General features: G+C 36.0%; 1 protein-coding gene across 2 annotated transcripts in view; it reads left to right on the top strand.

Annotated features, from left to right (window-relative positions):
• Positions 1-6,450: 6,450 nt before the first annotated feature.
• Arhgap24 (Rho GTPase activating protein 24) overlaps positions 6,451-26,779 on the top strand; it is a 486,377-nt gene continuing 466,048 nt past the window's right edge. The window contains exon 1 of one of the 2 annotated variants that reach the window (XM_048784717.1): positions 6,451-6,835. The gene's annotated coding sequence lies outside the window, so the exon portion shown is untranslated. Of the gene's footprint in view, positions 6,836-25,248; positions 25,268-26,779 lie in introns of those variants that run through there. The other variant, XM_048784718.1, reaches the window with a different exon arrangement.

The raw sequence follows: 26,779 nt of genomic DNA, 5'->3' as shown, positions 1-26,779 counted from the left end.
ACAAATCTCAAAGGCACTGTTCATTCTTTTTTCTGGTAACCTGGTAGCCTTAAACCGCCCCAGATTTGAACCCATAAGACACAGCTGAGCTTGATCTTGCTGTTGCTAATTTGCAGATGTTAAGCCCCACTGTCCATCCCCAACCTAGGCAGGAGAGGCTTTCTATAGACATATCGTGAAATGATGTCATTGGGATTCCCAAAGTATCATCTTTCTTTCTGTCAGTTGTTTAATTTGCAGTTCCCTTTCTTGATGAATTTGGAATCATTTTCCTTAAGTTCGAATCAGAGGAACTTGAATGAAAACTTCTCATGTCCTCCAAAAGTATCCTTCTTCGTGAAGGATATTTGGTGCCTCAGGCTGAAATTCTGCTGCCTCAGTTTCTATCTCTTGGGATGATTCCCTATTACTGTTACTTAGAAGCCTCTTTTAATGAACTCTCCTTAAATAAAGCAAACAGAGGAGAAAGTCTTCATTTGAAAATGTCCAGGACACATAATTCAGGCTTAGAATCTGAGACCCCATGAAATTTTCCTCTTATTCTCCAGTCTAACCTTAACCACTCTTGAAAAATAAGTCCTTTCACAGTTTGTTTGGTACCACTTTAAAACATAAACTTGAGAAAATAAAATAACTTTGTAGTACTATGAGGGGGAGTTGTTACTGGTTAATAGCCCTCAGCTTACACTGCCCTTTGCTTATTGTCTCCTTGGAAAATCTTCCTAGGTGATTCTGAAAATATTTTAAAATTTTTATCATTTCCATTGATTTCCCAAAAATGTTATTTTTGGTGTTTTTTTAAATATTGAGAAACTAGTTATGCATAACTCTATTCCTTATATAAACATCCCCTGTTTAACTTCTCTATGTCTTTAAAAGCAAGCTTATAGTTTTGATTTTTCTTTAGTCTCACTTTCAGGTCTTAGTTTAAAGATCTTGATCATTTCTCCAGGAACTAATTTTCAAGGTAGTGAATTATCTGAACCACTTACTGTCCTACTTACTGATATTTTTGCCTGCTTTTTGACCAATTCACTGTTTATTAGCACCTCTAACAGATGGTAGGCACAGATAAATGGGAAAGCAGTTAATTTTGCCATTTGTGAGAAACTTGAATAAAAGATTCATCAGGATAGACATTAAAATTAATACCTTAAATGGGATTTAAAATTGGTCTGTGGGAGGATGACAATCTCCTTACTCACAAAAGAGCATAATAACAATGATTGTCAAACACCTGGACAGTATAAGTGATACAGGAAAGGCAAATTGTGCTGTCCTTTGCATAGGAAGATGCCATTGCTGATACAATAGTGAAAATAATCCAGAATTTTCACTGGAATAGCTTGAACTCCAGTTTATCTCCAACCTGTTTGAAGCTTATGTGATTGCTAATAAAGGAAGATACAGTGTATCTTTTTGTTCTTTCTGTTGTAAAATGTAAATAACCACAGGGTTTTTACCATTGTTGCAATCAAAGACATTATATATGGGAAGGCAATTTATAAGACATGGTCCTATCATCTTATTATTGCATTATTAATATATTGTAATGAGTTATATTAACTCATTTATATTTTCTTATGTAGTTTGCACTGAAAATAGTGTACTAAGTTGAATGCTATGTCTGCGCTGCAGCAAGAAGATGGCTTTTGTCTTATTTACAATCTGTTTGGATTTAGACAATACAAGGCAATGTCCTCAGCCCCTAGTCACTAGTTAATGACCCAAATGAGGAAAATTGCACTCAATCAAGCATGGGATCAGTTATGCCTAGTATCTAGGTCCATTAGAATTCTTATCAGTTAGATTTGTGCCTTCACTGTATGTTATCTATCAGTGGGGTAAGAATCCACAATGAAGTGAAGTTTCTTCCTTCCCACTAATTTTCAAATTATCTGCAAATATAAAAAGCTGCCAATGCAGAGGGGAACAGAATTTAATTGCAGGCAAAAGTATATCTATTATTTAAAGAGCTTGGAATCTAATTAAAATACAATGAAATAAGGATTGTTTAGATAGAGGATAAGGCTTGGAATATATGTAACCCTGCAGTTAGACACACAAACTATGAATGTGAAGAACTATTGATAACTTTTTACATGCATAATAAGGTTATAGAAAACTTTTAAAAGATACATGCAATTTAGGTAGACTACAAATAAGCAATTCTTGAGAAAAGAATGGTATTAATTTCCATGGAAGTATTTAATTTTCAACAAAGCTTAATGAGGCCAGGCGTGGTGAGGCACACCTGTAATCCCAGTGGTTTGATAGGCTGCGACAGGAGGATCATGAGTTCAAAGCCAGCCTCAGCAACAGTGAGGTGCTAAGCAACTCAGTGAGACCCTGTCTCTAAATGAAATATAAAATAGGGCTGGGGATGTGGCTCAGTGGTTGAGTGCCCCTGAGTTCAATACCAATACCCACCCCAGAAAAATTAATGCGAAGATTCCAATAATGGGAATAGCTAATCTGCAAAATGGTATGTACATTGTGTATAAGTCCATCTTGCTGTGGATCAAGTACTCAAATGTAATTAGATTGCTAAATATTATAAGTATTATATTCAGAGCTGGGTCTACAAGTGGAAAACTGCATGTCTGCAGAAACATTTCACATTATATGTGTGCATGCATAATATGCATTTGGAAGTGTGTGTGTGTGTGTGTGTGATTTCTGCATGCATGCCTTTACTCATGGGTAAGCAGAGAAAAGGGAGGGAGTGTGATAAACTGTGAACCATGGGAATATAAAGGCTGTCTTAGAGAATTTGTGAGTCAGCAAGCACAAAGAAACTTTAGGATAGTGAAATATTTAGGAATGGCATGCAGGTATAAAGTGGAAGATTTCTGGTGGGACCTGACTGTGGGAAATATGTTTATCTCAGTAGGGACAGTTTTGTTCTTTAACAGAATCCAGCAAACTCCTGAATCTAGGTATAAAAACATAAAGGAAAATCATTTTGATAAAGAAACTGAGGATTAAAGTTGGGGCCCAAACAATTATACAGGATAATACGCATAAGTATATATATATATATATATATATATATATATATATATATTCAAAATATTAACAATATTTGTCTCTAAATGATAAGACCATAGAAAAATTTTGACTTTTTCTTTTGTTTTCCTTTGTATCTTCTAAATTTCATGAGTTGAGCTAACTAATTTTTTAATTAGACAAGTACCAGCAAACATTGTTTTGGAAATAAATTTAATTATGGATTTTGTGTGTGTGTGTGTGTGTGTGCACACGCGCACCATCTATGCAGGGATACTTGGAGAATGATGGAGTATAACTTGGTATGCTATCAAAATATATCAATTCAGTAAGAGCATAGTGATATCATGATCCTCTCAAAATCTAAATGGCAACATAACATGCCTGATTTGTAAATCCATTGAGTGATCGCATGTCTGAGATGGAATTAGAGAATAGAAGAAATCCAAAGATATAGTTGATTATTCTATGCTCTTTCTCTCCTTTATTGTCTTTCTTCCAGGGATTTAGCACACTTCATTTTGCCCCATGGTTAACAATAGCAGAACATCCCCTTTCCCTGAATCATGTGATCCAAAGACTCAGGGGAGGGTGGGCCTGAAACTCCCTCATTGCTTTCCACTTTACTTAGCTAAGACAAAGCTGGACTTTGTCAAAAAGGGACTTCCAACGGGAAACGAAAAGAAAAAACAAAAACAGACGTTTGGAAACAGACATGCTTTAAGGCATAGCTTGCTATCTTAATCCTGAAATCAGATCTTGGCATACTACAGTACCCACATAAGTTCTGCATTGTTGGTGAGAGTCCTTAGGAAATGTTAGGATTTTGGCAATTCTTGACTATTCAGTTTTGTTACTGTGTTTTTTGCCCTCTTTGGAATTTATGCTTTCCTAAAAGAAAACATATTTAAAAAGCCCTAGTATCTGATATTAATGAACAGTTGGCTGATATGACAATGAGTGATTCTATGTTAAGGGCTTCAGAGAATCTGGCAAGAATCTGGTGGAAAACTTGCAATTTTTAAATTAGCAAAGTATACTAAGACATTTTTATTCCATACTTGTTTAATAGTGACATTTGACCCATAAAACTTGAAATATTAGACAAAGTAATTATACAAATGCTTGTTGAGTTTCCCTTAATTAAGATCCAATTAAAGAATGGCATGAAAGGAACAGTATCTAGGGGTTTTTTTCTTTATAGTTTTCCTATTCTTAACTCTGGTAACAGTGATGCTCAAACAACTCGTCTAAGTGTCTTTTCTTTCTTTTTTCTCCTGTTTCATTTCTAGTTCTCTGGAATCCCTCTAGTCCTTGAGGTATTACACAACATGCCCCCAAACACTGAGGCCCTTCAAACCCTACTTTCCCTTTATAGCTTTTTATGCGTTTGGTAGAATCTTCCTCTTAAGTAAGGGTTTAAAACCTTGGAATCTTAAAAAGTTAGTCCTCACCTTTGAATTATTTTGGGGTTTTGTAGCGTTTGTCAGAAACATGCCTTCAACTCAGAACTGATATCAACCAGTAAAATTTATCTTTAAAGGATCCCTGGGGCAATTCACAGTATAGACTCTGGGGACTAAGTGACAGCACTTCCCTGGAGCCTGTATCACATCAGCATGCTTCTCAGGTGGGAATAAAACTTAGAGACTCTGGTTCAAGAGTTTATTCTCTCCTTTTAAGCTGTTAAGATGCATAGGAGGGATGTCTCCCAGTCTCAACTCACAAAGAAGAGCAGAATAACATACAGTCTAGTGAACAACCAATCACGTTCTAGTTCAGGTTATTCTTTCTTGTCACAGATTCTCTGCTAAATCCCACAGACTTCTGGGAAGGGCATAAGATGACCCTTTCTGCAGAGAAGTAGGAGGGGAAGAAGGGGCTTGTGTTGATGAATTTAACTCCTCCTCCACTTCCACCTGCCTAATCATCAAGTGAAATCTTACTCTGTAGTACTTTCTAGTTTAAGAGAATCACGTGTATCACACACATCAATGAAGTGATATCTAGCGCCAGAGGTTGAAGGTGTTGAAAGCAAGGGTAGGGTGTATCAATCTTTCAGACTAGGGACTACCCAGTAACCACTCTGAGTTCAATTTTTGTATCACCTCGAATCTAAATAGCAGTGACAATATTCATTAGATCCTGAAATAGGTTACAAACATGAGTCTTTTTTAAATGTCACAAATGTGAATCATACCTTGTCTTCCTGAGGCTTTTCAGTCCATCAGGAGTGTGCAGATTTTGTTTTGGTTAATTTCATAGTTTTCCAGCTTTCATCTAAAACTGCCCACTGGCTTTCACTGCCAGGGAGCTGTTGGAACATGTAAAGCCACACGAGTTGATGAAGGTCATTTATTTTCACAAATTATAAAATAGGGTACATTGCTTCTGGCTACAAATTCCACACATTTTAAAAAAGGAAATGCCAAGAGAGGTTATTTCCCCCCATAGAACTTAATTTGATTCATTTAAAGGCTGAGAATTCTTCTACCAGAAAATCAGCTTTCTAATAGGACCTCAGCCTGGGATATGGCAGATTGATTTTTCCAGACAGAAGAAAAAGACAAAAGATGGATCAGTGTCCACTGAGATTTTTATTTTTCATGTTTCTAAATCTGAATGTGTGTTCATCTTCACTATGCCTGGATAGCCCTAAAGAGGAGACTCTTGGGTCTTAAGAATTCTGGTGATGATTTTTAAAGAGCCCCCCAAAAGACACCTTTATAAAACTTTTGAAATAATGTGATTGGTGTGCCAAATAATCACAACTGTAAGATCTCAGTTTGAAATAGACTTTTTTTTGGTGATGGTGGGAAGAAGGGGTCTATACCCAGAAAATATATATTACTCTGTCATCTTGCATGCCCTGTAATTCTGAGAACTCTAAAGCCATGATAAGGAAATCATATTTAGAATTTCTCTAAGGACCTAACTAGAGGACATTCCATCTAAATACCCATTTCTAAGAATAAGGGCTTACGTTGGAGAAATAAGGTTTTACAGAGACAGTTGGTGGAAGCCAATAAAACCGGCGTGTGGGGTTTGGCAAAGAATTACAGAGCTTCTGAGGACAGGAGACAGGCATCCATAGACTCCTATCTGTGACCAACACGTATCCATGTTACACACGAAATGAAATGAGCGATGCCAGCTGCAGAGGGACCAAGGCAGGGCGGGTGCTGTCTGGTCGAGGGGAGAGCCAGGCGCCCAGCAGTGTCGCTCGGGCTCCTAGATAACCCAGGCGGTGGGAGGGAGGGGCTCCCGCCGGCCTCCCCAGTAGTACCGAGGCGGCTCGAGTCTTCTGAAGCTGCCAGTTGCCAAATGAAATCTGAAACCCCGGGCTGCGTCTGAGGGTTGGCCCCACTCATTTGTTCCAGCCTCTTGTACTGTATATTTACACATTCGCACACAATCACTCTTTCTAACTTCTGGGACGACTCTTTGCGCAACTGCTAGGATTTCTCAAGTGCATCTGGCAACTCAGCCCAGCCCGGAGTGAAAACCAACCAGGCTCAGGAGAGTCTGGGAGGCGAGGGGAGCTGTCAAGGCTGCGGCGGGGACCGGAGAGGAGCCAGTCACCACGGGCTGGGGGAAACCCCTCCAACTTTCCACCGCAGCTGCAGCTCTCTCAGCCGCCGCACATTTGCTAAGAAACCAAGGCTGCGGAGCAGCTGAGTGAATGGGGCTGCACACTTCCCCTTGTTGTGGGAAGTAAGGGAACCTCGCCACCCCTTTTCTTCTTTTTCTTTTCTTTCGGCGAGTCCAGGGAGGCTTGTCCACCGGAGCAGCCATCATCGCGAATTTGTCGTGCGCTCCTAAGAGGGTAGGTGACGCCGCGTTTGCGGGGGAGTGCGCTGAGCCCCGTGGGAGGGTGGGACGCGGCTGCAGGCGACAGGGGAGGGGGCGGCTGGGAATGAGGCGGGATCCCAGGAATTCAGTGCTGGTGCAGTGAGTGTGTGTAAGTGTGTGTGTGAAGGCGGGCGGGGAAATAGCAAGCTGGCGATATGTGTTTCTGGCTTACGAAATAGATGGAATTAATAAAAACTCTGCGGTTCAGTTCCCTCTCTTACTATCCCCCTCCCCTTCCTCCTTGTTTCTGCTAGTGTCTTACAAGAGTTTCTTAGACAACAGCTATACAGAGGTAGGTTTCAATAAATATCTTTTTTTTTCTTTCTTAACAGAGAGCCTTATGGAATTTTTGGTGAATTTTAAGTCATTCAAAAGGTTTTTTGTTAGAATTTTTTTTTTTTTAAAGTACCATTCTAAGGAAGTATCCCATCCACTCTCAAGGATAAACATATAACATGTTCTCAGTTTTTAAAAATAGTTTAGATTGATTTTCTTTTATAAGTCCCCAAATAGAAGGGAGATTATGTTACTCGGAATTCCTTAGAGATATTAGGTTTTCAATATCAACTAGTACTAAGAATCCCAGGTTCTCTGGTTGTCTATATCTATTTCATTTTTTTGAATTAAATATCATCTTCAAGCAATTTCTGTTTTCATCATATTTTATTTTATGTTCCTCTTTTTTTGAATCTTCAAAGCATCATTTCATCTCATTCTAAAAAAGAGGAAATAAATAAATAAAGCAAGATATTTGAAATATAGAAGTTGTAAACGGTTTGGCTATCTGTAAGTAAAACAATATGTGTTGTTGTGTCTACTAGAAAAAAAATTAATTGAAATTCAGAGATATTTGCAGTAGAGTTTAAGAGAGTTACTCAGTTACTGAAAAGATGGACAGACAGATTCAATACCTTCTGTTCCCTAATTCTAATTAGAACTCAATACTAGCCCTTAAGGGCACATTGGTATTGAACTGGGCAACATAAAACATAGAACATACAGAATTAATGTAGCAGAAAACAAGTATAAAGCTGCATTATAAGACTTGTTAAGATCTTGTTCTCCCTTTTAAATTTATTAATAATTTCTCTTCTCTAGGAATATTTCAACTCCTAAGAAAGCATAATAATAAAACATCTCTTTTCATTTTCCCTGACTGCCTGACCTTCCGGTAGCAAGTCTGGAAGTCTGTTCTCTCTAGAGCCATCACTGAGTTGTCAGAGATTTCACCTTAGACATTTTAGAGGACTGAGATATTGACAAAACTCTAAAATAAATAATATCCTCCTCCCACACAGAGGAAGGATGCTCTTGCAGAAAGAACTTTAAGTGGGAATAAGGGATAAACTGTGAGTTTTTAGATCTGGGATATATATCTAGTATGGTACTAGGAAGGAGAATGTTTTCTACTAAATCATTTTTTTCTGCATGTGAAACAGACTGTCCTTGACCTTCAACTATATTACTTTACCTGGTTTTATTACTTCATCTTAGGGGTTTGGATTTGAGATGAGCATGCTTTCTTTGTAATATTCTTTTGGGGTCTACATCCTGTGAGTCTGAACTATTTTGAAAACAAAAACCTGATAGTAAGTGGGACAATAGTAAGTTTTTAAGAAAAAGTAAAAAATCCAGTGCAGAATAAATAGGAATTCATCTTTCTAGATAAAAACACAGATTTTGGTGTAAAAATGCGTTTTTTTCTGAAATCCCTTAATCTTTTGCTTGAGATAGTAATGGGAGTTTTCATGTATCATGGTTTCATTTCTTGTATGATCATGGACTCTGCAGGATGAAGGGTGGGGGTGGGGTTGGCAGGGTGTGGAATGTGTGGCAGGTGGTAATGAGTAGTTGAGTAGTTTGAGTCTGATTACTTTGCTGCCCTAGCCAAGTGGTGTTTACCAACAGTGCCCTTAAGAGACACAGTGTGACCTACTGGCCCACTGAAGAGTGTTTTCTTTCTGGCTGTTAGTGTCAAGCATGGCTTTCTAGTGCTGAAAGCAGCAGCTTTCTGTGAAGTTCAGAACGTGCCTTTGCTTCCTGTTCTTGGTGTGAGTAGTGCTGCAAGATCTTATTTATCTGTGATTTTTTTTATTTATTTAAAACTATTTATATTTATTTATTTTCTTTTGCTATTTTCAGGACAGTAGTGAACAATGAATTTACCATGAGTTGAGTTTATTGCTGATTCCTTCTTTCTGCCATGTTTTGATATTTGGTAAAGGTGAATGCTTTGGAAAAGTAAGATGCAGGAAGTGAGTGGAGCCTGAGCCTGAAACTTAGTAGAAAAGGACAGTCACCCAGTTGGTCACACCACACGTGGGAGGAGAGGAGGTTGAGGATGATAACCAGAACCTCAGGGATCCATTCTACACAGATCACATTGTACTGAGGAAAAATACTGAAGAGATTTTCAATGAAGAGATTCCTGATTACTTTTAAAGCCATGTCTAAAGGATTAAGATTTCTCCCAGATGGAGAAAAATATTTAAAAATAAAATTGAAATGGTCAACTTAGCCAGGAAGTGAATGTTCCTCATGCAAGGAGCCAGAGAGTCACATTGAGTCTTGCAGTGGAAACCCATCTGTCTTTCCTGTATGAACTGAAATTTTATAACTCTGCTGTTTGCAGCAGCTAAGTATAAGCACATTTGGAAGTAGAAGGACTGTTGTGATGAAGAGTCAAATAATATTCAGAGGCTACTGTCGATGTGTGTGCTTTTTAAGCAGCATCTACACTTTACTGTGGCATTGTTGTAATGACTCTGTAAACTTCAGATCTGATTGTGCAGTCCCTGTTCAAAAACCTTTGTTGGCTCCTAATGTCTTAAAATGTTAACTCTAAACCTTTAGAATGTTCTATAAAAGCTCTTTCCAGTCCTGCCTTTTTCGTTTCCTCTTCCTGTGCAAGAGCTCCTCACTGTTCACACTTCTTTCTCTTGTTCATGGATTAATTCTTCTGCAATGCCATCTTGATTGGAAAGTCCCTTTTGATTCTTGGTGGCACACTTTGAATAGACCTTTCCCTTGAGAAAATTTACCCATCCAATGTAGCAAGAATTCATGATTTTGTCTTGTCTGCTTCCATATATTTTTATTATACTCCGAATGACAACAGTCAGGTATCACTTAAATGGGTACACATTCTGAGAAACATTTCATTAGGTTATTTCACCATTGTGTCGACATCATAGAGTATACACGAATCTAGGTGACATAGCTTATAACACACCTAGACTATACTATAACCCTCACTGTCCTTTATGCCGTCTGCCATGGACTGAATAGTTAGGTGAAGCATGACTGTATTTTAATAATTGTTAAGTATCTCTTTCCACTTCCCAACTACTTTTGAGTTCCTCAGAAGGTATATTGGTGGTGAGGAATTCACCTGTATTCAAGTGCCCAAACCAGTATCTGAAACACAGTAGGTAATGTTTCCTTAACACATTTTCAAGCAAAGTCATGAATGAATGAAGTGCTGATGGATTCCAAATCATGCAAATAGTTATATCCCAACAGATCATTTAAAAAATGTCTATTTGGACTCTGAGTTCATTTTCCAAATGTAACAATGTTAGAAAATATAGTCTGTTTTCTAGACCAGCCCACACATCCCTATTTAATCTCTACAATAGATGAAATATTGTGCTTGTGCAATTCTAAAGCAAAACAAAACAAAAACTACAGTTGAATCATCATTTTCTTTGGGAAATCACAAAATGCAACTGAGTTTAAAAATAACAGAAACAATTACAATACATACAAATTTTACACAAATTTTAATATTGTACTATAAAATCTGTGATCCAATCCTAGTGGGGGATCCTGGATTTTGCTATGAATACTACTAATAAGGGTAAAATTGGATATACTGCCCATTGGATGGGCAATAGTCTTAATTAATCAAACAAATTGAAATACTGATTTTTGCTATTTAATAATTATTTTGAATCCTAGTGTTTGAGAGAAAGCATATCTAATTCAGGGAAAATATGGAATTAATGTAGAGGAAGAAATTCAGAGAACATCCTCTTTCATGTTACTGATTCTTTGTTATCTTGATTTTTCCTTCATCTCATTTGAGCATGGAAGAAACAAAGTTTTTTCCTCAAAAAAAATTTTGTCTTTGTCTACAACTGTTTCTACTGCCTAATAGGTAGATAGGGGGTTACACTCCTTTTGATCCAAAATACAAATGGGCTTATTTTATTGCTAGAGCAGTGTTACCTTTGTTACTTGCACACCTGCAGTTTGGCAGATGGATACTATTTCAATCAAGAAGGCATCATACTTGAATGTCAGGTTCTAGTCAGGAACCTTAAGTTCAAATTACTTCATCATCTCTGGAAATCCTGGAATAACAATAATTAATATTTAAAAGTAATAATCCAATCACTTATTTCTCTTAAGTTTTTCAAGCCCTCTCTGTGTCAGATTATGTAACCAAAAACTTGCCTACTCTGCTGACACTACAATGCCTTTGTATTAAAATGTTGTCATTGAACTATGCCATAATACAATATTCTTTTTAATATAAAAGATATAAGCTGTATGGAATATATCTTAGCACTTTTTGTTACATATTTTGATATTATTTATGTAAGGATTTACATAATAAATTCATCTTGGTCTTTATGGCCAGAAATTTTAAACAGTGTCTCTTCTGATTAATTAGTATCTTTTTGTTAAGGAGGAGAGCTGAGAACTAGACCTGATGCTGAATCTCACCCTGGTTAAAATTTTCTTAAGCTATGTTTGCATGCTTTCACCCTTACATTAATGTGTCCATGATACCCATGCCATTTAATTAGGCTAACTTTCCACTATGGTGAGGATTAAATTTCCTCACTAAGTACTTTTTAACACTGTTTCAATATTAGGTTAAATATTTATAAATTTTTATTCTGTAGTTTTACTTTAGTATTTTAGAGCCAGTGATTTTTTTTCCAGGTCATTTTATGTGGCACCTTGAAACGTTCTAGGTACCATATTTACACTCCCTGATAGAGACAATGATCTTATCCCCAAATATTGCATGTCTTTAAAACCTTAGAAGAAATACCATGTTTTACTAACTTTGAAAGTAGATACTGGAAGCCAACCATGGGTGTTTTTCAACATGTGTTCACCAATGTATAGAAGAATTCTGTCGGGAATGTCTCTGAGAAATGGAAGAGAACAATTTTTTTTCTTAAAAATAAAGTATATAAATAAATTAAAGCTTATAGAATTGAAATTGGGGCTGTCTTCTGCTTGTCAAATTGAACCTTCAGAAAACAAAAAATAATTTTTAAAATTATCTATGGGGAAAAATTGTCTTGAATTTTTTTGTCTTTCTTCAAGTCTCATAGACTCTCATAATAATGGTCATTCTATTGAATTAAGTACACAATATGTATCAAGCACTATATGAAATGTTTTTGCATATATTATTTCTAATTATAGAAGTAATTAAAATTAATAATTCTAGAAGTAATTTATATTATATCTAATTAAATATAATTATTTTTACTCTATGGGAATGTATTAGGCTTACAGAGGTCAAGAGGTAATACAGTGAGTAAGTGATATAGGTTTGGGAATCAAAGCTTTATCTATGGAATCCCAAATTCCTATCATTTGTACTAGGTCTCCTCCTCTTGGTGCTTTTCAGTTATGAATTTCAAAATCATAGTCTGTGTGTTTCATGGATTTGACATATAGTTAGGACCCTGGTCTCAAAACAGGACTAGAAACCCAGGGGAAAAATAAAGTAGAGCTGGAAAGAATTTCTTTAGCAATAGCAACTGGGATGGGAAGATAAAGGGGAAAGAGGCAATGGATGATGTGGCAATTAAGAATTCAATCTCTAATAATAGACAGTAGATAACAATTATTGAAGCCCCACTCTGTGCTAGTTATATCTATAAGCCCTATTATTATATTGCTTTTATAGAAAGGAAAACTGAAAATCAGAAGATTAGTACTTTGCTGCAAATCAAACAGCCTTTAAATGGTAGTTCTGAGATTCAAAGTAAAATATCTACTCCAAGGGAGCAAACTTTTCCACTACACTTCCTAATTAGACCCTAGTTCCACCCTGGCTCTAATGTGCTTCAGCCTTAAGACCTTGGGTCTTAAACCGTAGTTTTTCTTTCTACAAATACAGGAATTTATTAATACCTTCCTCATTGTATTGTTATGAATATTTAATTTATGAAATGAGTAGTGCATGGTAAAAAAAACTGGATGGGTGTCTGGTACCTGAAAAATATCAATACAAGTCAATAATTAGTATCATTAAATTGAGTGATGAACAGAGAGAATCCTGAGCAATAGTTATCAAACTGTAGGTCTGGATCTATCAATGCTTGTCACATCAAATCAGTTGTTTGTGACCAATACTTTTTTTTTAAGGAAAAGGCATAGAATAAGATGGAATAGAATAGAAGACAAATCAAGATTCATTATATGTAGCAGAAGAGTTTTATTATTTTTAAATTTCAGTGGTGTGTGTGAATATCTTGAACATTATAAAAATGAAAAATGTACTTATGATTATTGGTAGTAGTAAAAAATGCATTAAATAATTCTTAAAGATAGCAGATCTTAAGTGTGTTACCAGGATAGCAACATTGGTTTCACCTGAAAAATGCAAATTTCTGAGCCCTACATGGGACCAGCATTTTCAGTTTAACAAGGCCTCCAGATGATTCTGATGCACACTAGAGTCTAAGGAGCATTTAATATTCAAAGGTGGCACTTGGAAATGATGAAGCAGTAGAAGGATACACCTAATACTTAAAGAGAGGTTTAAAGTACCTGCTGACATTGTATTGACTAAAGATTTGAATTTCCTGCACAATTTTGAGCAGTGTTTGTGTGACTTTCCCTTTGCGTAGCTGTTTCCTCTTATTTTTCTATGTTGCCTATTCACAGTGCAGGTGGTTAAATCCCACAGAAGTCAATTAGTTTATTTGTAGAACAACATTGGTAGTTAAATTCTCTACTTTCTTCTAGAACTTTGAAATCAAAACATTCTCTGTGTGTAACCCTGAGCCCTGAGTATTTAAAGACAATAGTCCAGAGGCCTAAACAGCTGTAAAATTAGGAATTAAGAAATTATACTAAATTATACTCAATATTTTATTAATCAAAATATTTATTTTGAAATGAATATGTAGATAGGAGGTTGGCCATCCATTTCATTCATTAATAAAACTGATGATTAAAAAACCTTTTTCGTAAAATGAAAGTGATATACTGGGAGATTCCCACCAGCAGAGAAAATAATCAATGTGTTTAAGACACATAATGATTGTATTTTATTATTTTATTATTTATGCATAGTATTGAATTGACTAGTCTTTGTTCACTGTGTGTGGCATTTTTTACTGTAGTATTTGGTTTATGGTTGGTAGGTATATTTCCTTTAATATCCTGTTTGGAGGAAAAAAAGCATCCAAATTGACTAGAAAAAACTTAAAGACTTTCTTTTCCATTAAAAAAAATTACCTGGATTTTTAAAAAGTTAGCTTTTAATAGATATGTATTAACTTTTCTAAAAGTTAGTTCTTAGTGGTGCGTGAGAATATTTTTAAAGACACAGGTGTCAATAGAAACGCATTTCAGGGGTAAGAATGTCTTCTACCTTCTGGTTCACCAAAGACAAAATTTATATTTAAACCATTATGTGAGAGGATTTTTGGAAGCTCTTTCTTTATTTTACATTTAGTGGTTGGAGAGGAGTGCAAAGGGCATGGGGAAAGAGCTAGGAGGATGTGGACTCCAGTTTTACTTGTGGTATTACTTAACATCTATAAACTCAGCAAATCATTTAATTTTTCTGTGAAGTAAAAAGTTGGAGTATACACTGTCTGTTTTAGTCAGCTTCTTTTGTTGCTGTGTCCAAAAGACCTGACAAGAACAATTAAAGGAGGAAAAGTTTATTTGGGGGCTCACTGTTTTGGAAGTCTCAGTCCCTATTTAGCCAGCCCCATTCCTCAGGGCTTAAGGTGAGGCAGAACATCAGAACAGAAGTGTGTGGCTGAGCAAAGTGGCTCAAGACATCCCACCAGAAAGCGGGGTGAGGAGGGGAGGCAGGGAGCTGTGCTCCACTCTTACTCCTCCCAGGAACCCCCTCCTCCAGCCACACACTACCTGCCTACAGTTACCACTCAGTTAATCCCTATCAAAGGATTAACTCACTGAATAGGTTAAGGGTCTCATAATTCAATCATTTCACCTCTAAACTTTCTTTCATTGTCTCACACATGAGCTTTTGGGAGACACCTCACATCTAAATCATAACACTAAGTTTGTTCCAGCATTGATAAAGTCTGTGTTGCCAAATGGCAGTGTGTTCCTTTGGAGCAATTTTGATAAGAACATGACTATGTGAATGCCTTTGGCAGGGGTCTGAGAAATGGATGTTTGGATTTTATAGAATGAAGATCTAGAAGGTGTATATACAGCATAAAATGTAATTCGACCTTCTTTCATAAATGTCGTATGCCAATCGGCTAGTTTCATTGACTGTAGGTTTGGAAAGATAGGTGATTCAACACACAAGAAAGAACCTGGAAGTGTCTAAGGGTGTTTGAGGTTGTCACAATGAGTGTGCAAAGCTACTGGCATTTCATGTTCAGAAGCCAGAATACCATATGTCTTGCAATGTGTGTGATGATCCCTTACTACCAAGAATTTTCCCTCCCCAAGCGCCAAGAGCATCCCCATTGAGAAACTAAAAGACTGAATATTTCATAAAATCATCTGGGAAATTGTAATGCTTCCTTCTGTTTCATATCTATTCTTAGATGACAACTGCTGTTTATGATTCATAGAAGAGAAGAGCCTCCAGCTTTCTTCACTACATATTGACTATGCCATAAGAAAAGCAGTGAAAACCTTGGCTCTGTTAATACAGTGAGCAAATATGACTTGAAGACATACTAGGAATAGCTCCTTTGAGAAATTATTGGTTTCCAGATGACAGCCACATTTTTAATGAAACAGCTTACAGAGATTCCTATCCAATGTAACTAGATATTTCTTGTGTTCAATTAGCTGCTGTGATTAAAGCATTAAATGCATAGACTCTCTTCTCTGCAATAAGAAATAACACATGCTCAACTGCGCTGTGCATAATGCCAAGAGACATGAGTACTTCTTGCCCTTCCTTTGGCCTCCTGCTCTTGTGTTGGCCTGGTACAGTCTGGGTCAAGCCAAAGATAGCACCCCTTCAGCAGGAGTGAAGCACTCAGCCAGTGTCTTTTCAACAACCTTTATACTGTTTTCAAATTTGAAGTGAACTTTGCTTTGGAATCACTTAAATCTCAGGTTTTTTTTTTTACATTTTTTTCTTCTTTCTTGAATTTGTGAAGTCCTTGTTTTGTTAGGGTGTATAATTTTGAATTATTGCTGTGATCCAGTTCTCAGACACCATGGATATAAGAGGTGTTGTATGGATAAAAGTGTTGCCTGGCAAAATAAAGCAAGTTGATGTTTTCCAGGAATGATAGGGAATCCCTCCCTACTTTTTTTTTTTTTTTTTGGTCTTAATACTTTTGCAAGGGAGAGGGAAGGAGGCAGAGTCTAAGTATGTAACCACTTTTTTTCTATGCATTTAGTAAACATTTAGATTAAATAGAAGGTCAAAATTGCAGAATTAAAAATCAAGTCTTTTGGATAATCTTTCATGTCATTGTCTATGCTAGACCTACAGAAGAACCCTACACCAAATTAAAAGTTCCATGACATGTTCTGCTTGAAGTTAAATTATGGACTTTGGAACAACAGCTTATTTAGAATATGGCTGTTACCATCTCATTTCAAGTCTTCCAATATGGAAAATGAGTCCAAAGTGATTTAGTAACCTACCCCAGGACACATACTCAGGAACAAGCAGACTAGATTCTTGATTTTTGGTAATTATCCAGTTCTTCAGAGCCTTTCTCACCTGGGGTCCCTGAGAGAATTACAAGTTCAGTGTTCTATTACGACATCCTGTGCCTATAACAAATGGCTTGTTCTGCTCTGCAGCTGCAACTAGGGCAGTTAACTGGTTATGTATCACCTTTGGCAAGTTGAGCAAATAGTCATTCCATATGATTTTCTGTGCTCCTAAGGGGTCCCTATACTTGCCCAGAAGCCCATTTGAACAGATTAAACCTGGCTTTCACCTAAATCCTATGTGTAGATATCACCTTTTTTTTATCTTCTTTCCTTTTTTTAAAAAAAAATTAAATTTGTTTTAATTAGTTATACACGACAGTAGAATTCATTTATGCACTTTGATATATCATACACAGATATAATTTCTCATTTTTCTGAATTGAAATGTTGTAGAATCACATTGGTCACACAGTCACATATATACATAAAGTAATAATGTCTGTTTTGTTCTACTCTCCTTCTTATCTCCACAACCCCCTGCCTCCCTTCACTTCCCTCTACCCAATCTAAGATAACTCTATTCTTTTCTAGTGTCCCACCCCCTTAGTGTGAATTAGCATCTACATATTTGAGAAAACATTCAGCCTTTAGTTTTTTGGGGATTGGCTTATTTCCTTAGCATGATATTCTCCAACTCCATCCAATTACTGGCAAATGCCATAATTTCATTCTTCATTAAAGCTGAGTAATATTCCATTGACTATATATAGCACATTTTCCTTTATCCATTTATCTATTGAAGGACACCTTGGTTGGTTCCATAGTTTAGTTATTGTGAATTGAGTTGCTATAAACATTTATTTGGCTGCATTACTGTAGTATCCTGACTTTTAGTCCTTTGGGTATAAATTGAGGAGTGGGATAGCTGGGCCAAATGGTGGTTCCATTGCAGGTTTTCTGAGAAATCTCCATACTACTTTCCATAGTGGTTGTACCAATTTGCAGTCTCAACAGCAATGTATGAGTGTACCTTTGCCCCACATCCTCGCCAACATTTATTATTGCCTTTGTTCTTGATGATTGCCATTCTGACTGGAGTGAGATGAAATCTTAATGTAGTTTTAATTTGCATTTCTCTAATTGCCAGAGATGTTGAACACTTTTTCATATATTTATTGATTGATTGTATTACTTCTTGTGTGATGTATCTGTTCAGTTCCTTGGCCCATCTATTGATTGGGTTATTTGTTCTTTTAGTGTTAAGATCTTTTGAGTTCTTTTTATATCGTAGAGATTAATGCTTTATCAGTGGTGCATATGGTAAAGATTTTCTCCCAATCTGTAGGCTCTCTCCTCACATTGATTGTTTCCTTTGCTGAGAAGAAGCTTTTTAATTTGAATCCATCTCATTTATTGATCCTGGATTTTACTTCTCGAACTTTAGGGGTCTTGTTAAGGAAGTCGGATCCTAGGCCGACATGGTGAATATTTGGGCCTACTTTTTCTTTTATTAGGTGCAGCGTCTCTGTTCTAGTGCCTAAGTATTTGATCTCCTTGAATTGATTTTTGTGCAGGGTGAGAGAGTTAATTTCATTTTGCTACATACGAATTTCCAGTTTTGCCAGCACCATTTGTTGAATATTTTTGGCACCTTTGTTTAGTATGACATAACCATATTTATGTGGGTTTGTCTCTGTGTCCTCTATTCTGTATCATTGGTCTACAAGTCTATTTTGGTGCCAATACCATGCTGTTTTTATTACTATAGCTTCATAGTATGGTTTAAGATCTGGTATTGTGATGCCTCCTGCTTCACTTTTCTTGCTAAGGGTTGTTTTTGCTATCCTGGGTCTCTTATATTTTCAAATAAATTTCATGGTTGCTTTTTCTGTTTCTATGAAGAATATCATTGGGATTTTAATAGGAATTGCATTAAATCCTTTTAATGCTTTAGGTAGTATGGCCATTTTAACAGTATTAATTCTGCATATCCAGGAGCATGGGAGATCTTTCCATCTTCTGAAGTTTTCTTCAATTTTTTTCTTTAGTGTTCTGTAGTTTTTATTGTAGAGGTCTTTCACCTCTTTTGTTAGATTGATTTTCAGGTATTTTATTTTATTTGAGGCTATTGTGAATGGGGTAGTTTTCCTAATTTCTGTTTCAGTGGATTCATCACTGATATATAGGAATGTGTTTGATTTATGGGTGTTGATCTTATATCCTGCTACTTTTATGAATTCATTAGTTCTAGAAGTTTTCTGGTGGAATTTTTTGGATCTTCTAGATATAGAATCATGCCATCAGCAAATAGTGATAGTTTCAGTTCTTCTTTACCTATTTGTATTCCTTTAATTTCTTTCTTCTGTCTAATAGGTCTGGCTGGCTAGAGTTTCAAGGATGATGTTGAATAGAAGTGGTAAAAGAGGACATCCTTTCCTTGTTCCAGCTTTTAGAGGGAATGCTTTTATTTTTTTTCTCCATTTAGAATGATGCTGGCCTTGGGTTTAGCATATATAGCTTTTTACAATGTTGAGGTATGTTCCTGCTATCCCTAGTTTGTCTAGTGTTTTGAACATGAAGGTGTGCTGTATTTTGTCAAATGCTTTTTCTACATCTATTGAGATGATCATATGATTCTTGTTTTTAAGTCTATTAATATGATGAATTTTGTTTATTGATTTCTGTATATTGAACGAAATGTGCATCCCTGGGATGAATCCCACTTGATTATGGTGCCCTATCTTTTTAATATGTTTTTGTATGCAACTTGCCAGAATTTTATTGAGAATTTTTGCATCTATGTTCATTAGGGATATTGGTCTAAAGTTTTCTTTCCTTAATGTGTCTTTGTCTGGTTTTGGTATCAGGGTCATATTGGCCTCATAGAATTAATACGGAAGGGTTCCCTCCTTTTCCATTTCATGGAATTATTTGAGGCTTATTGGTGTTAATTCTTCTTTGAAAGTGTTGTAGAACTCGGCTGAGAATCCATCTGGGCCTGGTGTTTTCTTGGTTGGTAGGCTTTTTATGATGTTTTCTATTTCATTACTTGAAATTGATCTGTTTAAATCGTGTATAATCTCCTCATTCAGACTGGGTAGGTCATGTCTCTAGAAATTTGTTGATGTCTTTTATATTTTCTATTTTACTGGAGTATAAATTTTCAAAATAGTTTCTAATTATCTTCTGTATTTCAGACATGTCCATTGTGATATTTCCTTCTTCATCTTGTATTTTAGTAATTTAAGTTTTCTCTCCATTAGCATGGCTAGGGGTTTATCTATTTTATTTACTTTTTCAAAAAACCAACTTTTTGTTTTGTCATTTTTTTTCAATTGCTTCTTTTGTTTCAATTTCATTAATTTCAGATCTATTTTAATTATTTCCTGTCTTCTACTGATTTTGGTGTTGATTTGTTCTTCTTTTTCTAGGGCTTTGAGATGTAGTGTTAGGTTATTTATTTGTTGACTTTTTATTCTTTTAATGAATGTGCTCAGTGCAATAATTTTTCTCTTGTTACTGCCTTCATAGTGTCCCAGAGATTTTGATATGTTATATCAGTATTCTCATTTACCTCTAAGAATTTTCTTATTTCATCCTTGATTTCTTCTACTATCCATTCATCATTTAATAGTGTATTAAATAGTCTCCATTTATAACAGTAGCTTCTATTTTTTCTTTATTGTTGATTTCTAATTGCATTCCATTGTGATCTGATAGAATGCAGGGTATTACCTCTGTTTTGTTATACTTACTAAGAATTCTTTGTGATATAAGATATGGTCTGTTTTAGAGAATGAGGCATGCTGAGAAGAAAGTATATTTGCTTATTGATAGATGAATAGTCTATATATGTCTATTAAGTCTAAATTGTTGATTGTATTATTTAGTTCTATAGTTTCTTTAGTTAGTTTTTGTTTGGAAGATCTGTCCAGTAGTGATAGAGGGGTGTTAAGGTCACTCAGTATTATTGTGTTGTGGTCTGTTTGATTATTGAAATATGTTTGATGTATGTAGATGCTCCATTGTTTGAGGCATAATATTTATAAGTGTTATATCCTGCTAATATATGCTTCCCTTAAGAAGTATGAATATCCTTCTTTGTCTCTTCTGATTAACTTTGGCTTGAAGTCTACTTTATCTGAGATACGGAAACCCCTGCTTATTTACACAGTCTATATGAGTGGTATGTTTTTCCCATCCTTTCACCTTCAGTCTGTGGGTGTCTTTGCCCATTAGGTGAGTCACTTGAAGAGAGCATATTGTAGGGTATTGCTTTTTAATTCAATCTGTCAGACTATGTCTTTTGATTGATGAGTTTAGATCATTAACATTCAAGGTTATTGAGATATAATTTGTATTCGTTATCATTTTGACTTATTTCTGGTTTTTAATTTGACTTATTTCTCCTTTGGTTGACTATTCCTTTAGTGTAGCTCCTCCCTTTGCTGGTTTTCACTTTTTTTTCACTTCATCCTCATGGGATATTTTGTTGAGAATGTTCTGTAGTTTAGGCTTTCTAGTTGTGAAGTCTTTTAAATTTTGTTTATCGTGGAAGGTTTTAATATTATCTTTAAATCTGAAACAGTTTTGCTTGATATAAAATTCTTGGTTGGAATACATTTTATTTCAGAGCTTGAAATATATTATTCCAAGACCTCCTAGATTTGAGAGTCTAGGCTGAGAAATCTCTTGAGATCCAAATTGGTTTCCTCTGTAATTTGATTTTTTTCCTCTTACAGCCTTTAAGATTTTATCATTATTCTATTTGTTAGTCATTCTCCTTATAATGTGTCTTGGTGTGGGTCTACTATAATTTTGTACATTTGGGGTCCTGTAAGCCTCTTGTATTTGATTTTCCATTCCATTCTTTAGATTTGGCAAATTTTCTGATATTATATCATAGAAAAGATTGCACATTCCTTTGGTTTGTATCTCTGCTCCTTCATCTATTTCGATAACTCTTAAATTTGGTCTTTTCATGTTGTCCATAATTCTTGGATGTTGTGTTCATGGTTTCTTATCATCTTCTTTGATGGTCAATTCTACTTTCAAGTTTATATATTTTGTCTTCATTGTCTTCCAAGTGGTCTAATCTGTTGGTGATGCTTTCTGATGAATTTATAATTTGGTTTATTGATTCTTCCATTTTAAGGATTTCTGCTTGTTTTTTTTTTCACAATCTCTAACTCTTTATTGAAGTGATCTTTCACTTCCTGTATTTTTTCTTTGATTTCACTCCTTATACTATCCTTTAATTCACAGATCAATTTAACTATGTACATTCTGAACTCCTTCTTGTATACTTCTTCTACTGTGTTATCAGTGGCTTCTGATATTGGAGTACCTTGTTTTGTTTGGGGCACTTTATTTCTTTGTTTTTTCATGTTCATGTGTTTTTCCATCTAGCAATATGGATCTAAGGCAGCACAAATTCTACCCTGTAGACCTATAGTGTCCTTGAAGGTTTCTAGTGCTTCATCTTTAAGGGTGAGACAAATATCAACAGCATCCAGTATAAATAATATATAGCCTTAAACCTAATAACTTCCACTAATGCTTCTAGTGCTTTCTAGCATTAAACCAAAATGATGAATTTAATAACTATCTATAGTATAAACATAAAATTTGCTAAAACAATTTAAAATTTCCAGTGGTGGATGAGAGAACAGAAGTAGCATAGTGCAGGACGTTTGTAAGAGGAAGAGAGAAGCTAGAAGCAAAGATTCACAAGAGAGTGGAAGAGAAGCGGACAAAGATTAGCTGTCGGAGAAAAGTTGGAAAAGAGAATACAAGAAAACAGACAAAGGAAGAATACAAACAAAGAGAAAAAATTAAAGATATAAAAATGTAACAAAAATGCAAACCACCATTCATATATCATTGTCCTCTATACACTGATGCATAAAAAATACCCTGATCCAAATATGGTAGAGATGTTAGCAAATAGAAAAATGAAATAAAATATATGTCAATGGGAAGTCGAACTGTCTCCATCAGCATTCAGAAGTTTCTCAGCCCTGTGTCTAATGTCTCATGGAATCACCAGCCCCAGATCTGCCCTCATAGACCCAGTCACTGAACTTCAGATACCTCAGGCTTGGCCAAAGGGCAGTCCAAAGATTTTAATGCTGTGCCTACTTGCAGAGAGACCACTAGGGATACACTCAAGCAAAGGAACAATCCTTGCTGGTGGCAAGACAGGGCCACCAGCACTCCCAGCAGGAAGACCCCAGGTGCCTCCAAACCTGCAGGCACCCCCAAACCTGCAGGCACCCCTACACTGGACCTGCAGGTCCCAGCCAGAATCCCCAGACAGATGCTGTTGTAGTGGTAAATCTGCTGGCACCCCAAGATGGGTGTGGTCATGTGCAATTAAACCTAGAGTCTCCCACGCAGCAGTCCTCTAGGTGGTGGTAGTAGTCGTAGTGGCAGAGGTTGGTGGTAGTGGCAGTTGCAACTACAGCTGTGGGGGCAGCGTCCCGAGGCGATCCCCAGGGGCCAGCAGTGGTATGTGTCAGGGGCAGCGGTGTCTGCGGTGGCAGCAGTGGGTGACTGCAGCTGCATGGGCAGCAGCACTTAGGAAGAAGACCTCAGGAGACCCTGGGGTGGCAGCAGGGGTATCAGAGGCAGAGGCATTGGCAGTAGCACTGTAAGTGGCAGTAGACTGGAGAAGAGGCCTTCAGCTGCTGGCGGCAGCGACCTTAGAGGTAGTGTCAGAGGTAGCAGCAGCCTCACCCAGAGAAAAGACCTCCGGGCTGGATAGCGGCATTTGTGGCCAGGGTGTCTACCTTCTTTTTCTTTTCTTTCTCTCACATTTTTTCTTCCTTTCTTTTTTCTTTGTTAACTGAATGGGTTCTGTATTTTTCCAAACAAGCAAATAGGAAAACTGCCCTTCTTCTAGGGCAGTTAGGTTCATGGCAGCTAACATTAAAGTTTTTGTTTATTTGTTTGAAAAATGTAATTATTTCTATATTTTTTTTATCATTATCCAGTACAATATTACTAAATCCAAATATTTGTTTGGACTTTTCAGTTAAACTATTGTTGCTTAATATGAAATAAAATAATTGTGCACTATTTTACTTAGTAATACATAGTATGTATACCAATGTTAATTTTTATTGTTGTTTTAGGATTAGTAAACCTATACATGTTTAGATTAATATTTTTTGGTATTAATTTTCAAATATAATTTGACCATAAATTGTGACTCTTTTTTTAAAGAGAGAGAGAATTTTTTAATATTTATTTTTTAGTTTTCGGTGGACACAACATCCTTATTTTATTTTTATGTGGTGCTGAGGATCGAACCCAGCACCCCGCACATGCCACGCAAGTGCACTACCTCTTGAGCCACATCCCTAGCCCATAAAATTGTGACTCTTGAATGAGTATTTAAATTTACTCTGTTCACTTAGATGGGAAATTTTTACTATAATAAGGATTATTTTTACAATTATTGTATGAAAGTATATTAGTTTAAACAAGTGCACACTGTGCATAACTTCTTACTCTCAATTCATAAAATTTACACATGTAGAATTTATTCCTAAAAAAATGGAATAGTTTCAAATTGATATACTTTTAGGAAAAATATATCTGATTACACACAATTTGATCAATAAACTAATAGCTTAATTTTATATTTCTAAGATGTATACTTTTTAAAAATTATACCTAATGGACACTTAATAATTGTACATATTTATGGGATAAGATGTATAATTTTTTAAACCAGCAAGTAAACCTGTAGCTAATTTCTTTATCTTAATTACTTTTTATAGAAAACAGAGTACACAAAATTTATTGCATGCCTAAGCCATGGGAGTATTAAACTCTAGTAATATATTTAAAAGCATTTTTCTAAACTCAGCTGAAAAATATACTATATTGATATCAAGATGTAGCATAATATTTTCTGTTTTGGTTATATTGTTAAGCTAATTCCTTGGATATTCTTTTTATATTATTAGTATGTTGAATATCTTTAATAGAAATATAAATATTCTCAATGTGCTGTAGATTTTCATTCCATTAAAGCAATCTTCAAACCACTCAATAATTAATCATATGTTTTGTTCTTATTTTATGCTTTTCATAGTTTGGAAAACAAAGAAATAAGTAAACCTGAGGGTATTTATCTCTTAGGAGATTTCATGCAGAAAGCAAAACCAAAAATAAAAAAAAATGCTCTTTAACGTAACCAGTCAAATAATGGTGGGGGAGCCAGTGAGCCTGGAGGAAGGGGGAGGACTCTGAGCTCATTGTGACTGCTGTGTCAATATGAGGAACAGGCAGAGTTCTTTCTGTGCAATGGTTTTATTGTCTCTCTGTTTGTGATCCATCCTTGGCTGTTCAGTTTGAGGAACATTCCAGCTAAGTATCCTTAGCTTCCCTGATGTGAGCCTGGGACTGCAGCTTGATGTCTTGGAAGGACTCTTTTTTCAAACAGGCAGGACAAATACAGCAAGTTGGGTGTGCAGCACATGGGTCAGCTGCGTGAGAAACCCTGTTCTTCAGGAACAAGGTGAGCCCTTTGTGCATCTGAGCTGATGGAGGCAGAGCTTGCGGCTCCACAGACTTTTGTAGGCAGTTTTCAAAAGTGCAGGATGCTGTTACAGAAACTTGGGGTTACTTGTGTATCTCAAAAAAGAGAATTCTTAATGCTTAGATTTTCTCAGGCATTTGCTCATGGCTCAAAGGTGTCACATCCGGGACTTTGCTTCTGAGATGTACTTTTAAGTGAGATTAGGAATCTAGTGACTCCTGAGTATGTGTTTAGTAAATAACACCCTGACCAAACTTATAGCAATAATAATAATGGCATATTTCTTACTGTTGTTTTCTTTAAAAAAAATTTTTTTTAGTTGCTCAAAACATTACAATGATTTTGACATATCATACATTTGATTCAAATGGGGCATGAATTCTTATTTTTACCATGTGTATAGATTGCAGGATCACACTGGTTATACAGCTACATTTATACATACAGCCATACTAGTGTCTGTTGTATTCTGCTACCCTTCCTATCCCCCCCCTCCTGCCCTCCGATCACCTCTCTCTACCCCATCTACCGTAACACATCTCTCTCTCTCTCTTTTTTCTTCCCCCTCACACCATATTATATATAATTTTGTATAACAATGAGGGTCTCCTTCCATCTTCCGTGCAATTCCCCTTCTCTCTCCCATTCCCTCCCACCTCTCCTTCCTGTTTAATGGTAATCTTCTCATGCTCTTCCTCCCTGCTCTGTTTTGAGTCGAGCCCCCTTATATCAAAGAAGACATTCTGCATTTGTTTTTTAGGGATTGGCTAACTTACTTACTCTTGTTTTCTATTAATTTGATGTGATAAAAAGATTTTCTCAATCTCTTAGAAAGAGCCATTAAATAAAATAAAGTTCTATTAAATTATTTTGTGGAAATGCCAAGCAATTAGTGCATGATATCCTTATGAATTATATTATTAGTGTGAAATGCTAAAATGATTCAGAATGATTATATGATATGTAAAGGTCATAATACCATGGGCCTGAGGGGGCAGGAGTGGAGGGGAGCTGGAGAGATGGAGAACAAATAAATACACATATTATCATGTTAATATGTATGTGATAAAATTACACATTTTATATATGTGTAATTAATATGATAGCTCATATTAGTCTAGGATGTGCTTGAATTACAGTTGGTGATGGAGTTTGTTAGTGTACAGATCTAGTGACTGTTTAAGAAATTGGAGATTGATTGCTGATTCCAGTGTTGACCCATAAATTGTGAGCAGATTGCTTTATAGACTAGGGGTTAGGCAATGAGGGTCTTCAGTAAACTAGTCCCAAAGGATCAGGTTAAATATTTTCCTTAAATCTGAGCATTGATTTGGTATAAAGGTATTAAATGCTCTTTCTTCAGTCACCAGTTTATCAATTTTCTGGTATCCTCTTGTTAAATTTCTACAGAATTCTCTTTAGGAGGTAGTCTACTTGTCCCCTTTCTGAGACATTAAATTTTGTGCTATAATTAATTTTAATAAGAGGCAG

Source organism: Marmota marmota, unplaced genomic scaffold (genome assembly GCF_001458135.2).
Source record: "Marmota marmota marmota unplaced genomic scaffold, marMar, whole genome shotgun sequence".
Lineage (NCBI taxonomy): Eukaryota > Metazoa > Chordata > Mammalia > Rodentia > Sciuridae > Marmota > Marmota marmota.
This window is presented reverse-complemented; position numbering and strand designations above follow the sequence as displayed.